The sequence below is a fragment of the Schistocerca serialis genome, unplaced genomic scaffold (genome assembly GCF_023864345.2).
Source record: "Schistocerca serialis cubense isolate TAMUIC-IGC-003099 unplaced genomic scaffold, iqSchSeri2.2 HiC_scaffold_1191, whole genome shotgun sequence".
Classification (NCBI taxonomy): domain Eukaryota; kingdom Metazoa; phylum Arthropoda; class Insecta; order Orthoptera; family Acrididae; genus Schistocerca; species Schistocerca serialis.
The window spans coordinates 57,501-62,500 of record NW_026047394.1 but is presented as its reverse complement, the minus strand read 5'-3'; the positions used below and the strand labels follow the sequence as shown (position 1 = coordinate 62,500).

Sequence of the window (5,000 nt, the reverse complement as noted above, 5' to 3'; positions counted from 1 at the left end):
GGTTCCGAAAACCAACAAAATAGAACCGAGGTCCTATTCCATTATTCCATGCACACAGTATTCAGGCGGGCTTGCCTGCTTTAAGCACTCTAATTTGTTCAAAGTAAACGTGCCGGCCCACCGAGACACTCAATAAAGAGCACCCTGGTAGGATTTCAACGGGGTCCGCCTCGGGACGCACGAGCACGCACGAGGCGGTCGCACGCCTTCGGCTCGCCCCACCGGCAGGACGTCCCACGATACATGCCAGTTAAACACCGACGGGCGGTGAACCAACAGCGTGGGACACAAATCCAACTACGAGCTTTTTAACCGCAACAACTTTAATATACGCTATTGGAGCTGGAATTACCGCGGCTGCTGGCACCAGACTTGCCCTCCAATAGATACTCGTTAAAGGATTTAAAGTGTACTCATTCCGATTACGGGGCCTCGGATGAGTCCCGTATCGTTATTTTTCGTCACTACCTCCCCGTGCCGGGAGTGGGTAATTTGCGCGCCTGCTGCCTTCCTTGGATGTGGTAGCCGTTTCTCAGGCTCCCTCTCCGGAATCGAACCCTGATTCCCCGTTACCCGTTACAACCATGGTAGGCGCAGAACCTACCATCGACAGTTGATAAGGCAGACATTTGAAAGATGCGTCGCCGGTACGAGGACCGTGCGATCAGCCCAAAGTTATTCAGAGTCACCAAGGCAAACGGACCGGACGAGCCGACCGATTGGTTTTGATCTAATAAAAGCGTCCCTTCCATCTCTGGTCGGGACTCTGTTTGCATGTATTAGCTCTAGAATTACCACAGTTATCCAAGTAACGTGGGTACGATCTAAGGAACCATAACTGATTTAATGAGCCATTCGCGGTTTCACCTTAATGCGGCTTGTACTGAGACATGCATGGCTTAATCTTTGAGACAAGCATATGACTACTGGCAGGATCAACCAGGGAGCTGCGTCAACTAGAGCTGAGCAGCCGGCCGCCCGGGAGTGTGTCCCGGGGGCCCGCGCGAACACGCAAGCGTCCGCTCAATTATTCTGCAAACAGGAGGAGGCTGAGCTCCCCTGCACAACACACCTCGAAACCCTCTCAGGTCCCGGCGGCGCGCAGCGCCGTCCTAAGTACTTGGTCGGGTTCGAGAGAGGCGCAATCGCCCGGAGTTAGGCGAGTAGACGCTTTAGGTGCGACCACCCGTGCTCCCAACTGAGCTTGCCGCTGCCGACAGAGGCCCGGGAGCGTGCTGTCGTGGCATTGCCGGCGGGAGACAACACGCGCCACCTACGGTGACCGGCAGCTCCAACGCCAGCGCCACAGAAGGACAAAAGCCCCACTTGGGTGCCGAAGCGAACTCTCCCAGCACAGCGCACGCGCCAACACGTCCGCACAGCTGCGATACAAACCACCTGCGAGAACCGCTGGGGCGACCGAGCAGCAGACGGCGTCGCGGCGCCGAGCGCCGGGCGGCGGCGCATCCTCAGCGCACACAGTCCTCAATCGGACCAGCACACTGCAGATGGCCACCGCGCTTCGCACCGGGCCCGCGAGGACCTACTTTGGCCGCAAGGCGCCGCGAGCAGGGGGCGCCGGCGCGCAGCTGCGCCGCCTGCCGCGTCCGTCGGCCGGCGCGCCTGCCACTGGCCGCCCCCACCAGCCGGCTGTAGCGCGTGCGCCCACGCACCGCGCTGCCAGCACGCCGGGCGGCCCCCCCTCACCGGCCGGGGACGGTCCCACCCAGCCACCGCCGCGTATCGCCTCACACCCAGATCCCCTTTCGCGTTCGTGGGCATGGTGGGTCCCCTTTCACGTTCGTGGGCATGGTGGGTATCCCTGAAACAACCGGTTAATAGCTCGACCGATCGTCGCCAACACTGATTCACCTCTAGCGAGAACAACCGCACCACAACGGGTTACCTGTTGTTCATTTGCGTAACGTCACCAGCAAACGTAGACGTCCATCGCCATTTGCAACGAGTATTGCATGCCTGTGTCAGGTGTCACAACACACTACGTCTGCCCACATAGACGCAACAACATGTGCACGCCTCGAGAACACGTGCAAGGTAGCCCCCGTACGTATGCGGTGTCCATTGCGCGAACGACTGTCAGCCGGCCTCTGCAGGATGTCGCAGATGTGGAACGCGGTGCAACATGCTATCACGGTGTGTGAGAAGAGACGACTACGTCCGAATACACGCTCCACTACATCAACAGACTGCTCATGCTGATCGCCATCCAGGGCGTCCGTTCCTCCCACACGTCTGAATGGCGTACCACACTGCAATCCAGCTCTTATAGGGAGACGACACGTAGCTGCGTGCACAATATTTGGACTGTATGGTCTGCCGTTGCTAGGCGCAGTCGTCGTACGGTCACACATGTGCCACGATGTATCATTCAGTACATACGGACCAATGTGCAGTACAGTTTGTGGGTTTTGCGTACATCGGCGGACAGGTGACAGGCCGTACCACAACGTAGGCTGAGTACGTCGGCATGCGAAGGGCATTGAACATGCAAACTTCTCAACGACCAGCTTGCGAAGGCAGGGGGGAAGGGGGGGGGCATGTACGTCCTGCTGCTATCCACATTACAGTGTATAGCAGGAGCATGTGGAAAGTCAGCAACACCTGCAAGGTGTTTAACATGACGCGATACACAGGGGACCGGGCAGTGCGAATAGCGAACTATATTGCGAGGGTTGCGGTTAGGCAACACTACACTAATTTAACGAGTTGCATAACAATTACAGAGCAGGTTCAGCGACAACGTGCGTCAGGTTAAGGCGCAATATAGGTTAGGTTGAGGCACAATATAGGTTAGGTTAAGGCACAACATGGGTTACGTTAAGGCACAAATTGGGTTACGTTAAGGCACAACATGGGTTACGTTAAGGCACAACATGGGTTACGTTAAGGCACAAATTAGGTTACGTTAAGGCACAAATTAGGTTACGTTAAGGCACAAATTAGGTTACGTTAAGGCACAAATTAGGTTACGTTAAGGCACAAATTAGGTTACGTTAAGGCACAAATTAGGTTACGTTAAGGCACAAATTAGGTTACGTTAAGGCACAAATTAGGTTACGTTAAGGCACAAATTAGGTTACGTTAAGGCACAAATTAGGTTACGTTAAGGCACAAATTAGGTTACGTTAAGGCACAAATTAGGTTACGTTAAGGCACAAATTAGGTTACGTTAAGGCACAAATTAGGTTACGTTAAGGCACAAATTAGGTTACGTTAAGGCACAAATTAGGTTACGTTAAGGCACAAATTAGGTTACGTTAAGGCACAAATTAGGTTACGTTAAGGTACAATATGGGTTAGGTTAAGGTACAATATGGGTTAGGTTAAGGTACAATATGGGTTAGGTTAAGGTACAATATGGGTTAGGTTAAGGTACAATATGGGTTAGGTTAAGGCACAACGTAGGTTAGGTTAAGGCACAACGTAGGTTAGGTTAAGGCACAACATAGGTTAGGTTAAGGCACAACATAGGTTAGGTTAAGGCACAACATAGGTTAGGTTAAGGCACAACATAGGTTAGGTTAAGGCACAACATAGGTTAGGTTAAGGCACAACATAGGTTAGGTTAAGGCACAACATAGGTTAGGTTAAGGCACAACATAGGTTAGGTTAAGGCACAACATAGGTTAGGTTAAGGCACAACATAGGTTAGGTTAAGGCACAACATAGGTTAGGTTAAGGCACAACATAGGTTAGGTTAAGGCACAACGTAGGTTAGGTTAAGGCACAACGTAGGTTAGGTTAAGGCACAACGTAGGTTAGGTTAAGGCACAACGTAGGTTAGGTTAAGGCACAACGTAGGTTAGGTTAAGGCACAACGTAGGTTAGGTTAAGGCACAACGTAGGTTAGGTTAAGGCACAACGTAGGTTAGGTTAAGGCACAACGTAGGTTAGGTTAAGGCACAACGTAGGTTAGGTTAAGGCACAACGTAGGTTAGGTTAAGGCACAACATAGGTTAGGTTAAGGCACAACATAGGTTAGGTTAAGGCACAACATAGGTTAGGTTAAGGCACAACATAGGTTAGGTTAAGGCACAACATAGGTTAGGTTAAGGCACAACATAGGTTAGGTTAAGGCACAACATAGGTTAGGTTAAGGCACAACATAGGTTAGGTTAAGGCACAACATAGGTTAGGTTAAGGCACAACATAGGTTAGGTTAAGGCACAACATAGGTTAGGTTAAGGCACAACATAGGTTAGGTTAAGGCACAACATAGGTTAGGTTAAGGCACAACGTAGGTTAGGTTAAGGCACAACGTAGGTTAGGTTAAGGCACAACGTAGGTTAGGTTAAGGCACAACGTAGGTTAGGTTAAGGCACAACGTAGGTTAGGTTAAGGCACAACGTAGGTTAGGTTAAGGCACAACGTAGGTTAGGTTAAGGTACAACGTAGGTTAGGTTAAGGTACAACGTAGGTTAGGTTAAGGTACAACGTAGGTTAGGTTAAGGTACAACGTAGGTTAGGTTAAGGTACAACGTAGGTTAGGTTAAGGTACAACGTAGGTTAGGTTAAGGTACAACGTAGGTTAGGTTAAGGTACAACGTAGGTTAGGTTAAGGTACAACGTAGGTTAGGTGAAGGCGCAATGTAGGTTAGGTTAAGGTACGATATACCTTAGGTTAAGGTACAATATCGCTTAGGTTAAGGTACAATATAGCTTAGGTTAAGGTACACGTTGTAGGGAAAGGTGTATTTTGGGGGGGGAGGGGGCGGCAGGTTCGTTGATAGTGATTATCGTAAGTGCATGCCTGCGGGATCATCCGATTTGTCACGTCAGGATGCACTTGTGGCTCATGACAGGCGGCGCTCCGATTCCAAGGTTGTGGCAGATCTGTGTCTTTCATTCCTGCCATTGTTTGTGTACTGTGACAGGAGGCAGTATTGTGATGTTGGGTGCACCCCTGTGTAGGACATGTGTGGGTGTTCGTGGCTTAGCTGAGCAATGGCGGATGTCGGAAGGGTGGGATATTCTGTTTT

General features: G+C 51.0%; 1 non-coding gene across 1 annotated transcript in view; it reads right to left on the bottom strand.

Moving 5' to 3' along the window:
• LOC126434566 (small subunit ribosomal RNA) overlaps positions 1-946 on the bottom strand; it is a 1,909-nt gene extending 963 nt beyond the window's left edge. Inside the window, exon 1 of the ribosomal RNA XR_007579325.1 lies at positions 1-946. This exon is cut by the window's left edge and continues 963 nt beyond it. This is a non-coding gene — a ribosomal RNA (small subunit ribosomal RNA).
• Between the last annotated feature and the right edge of the window lie 4,054 nt (positions 947-5,000).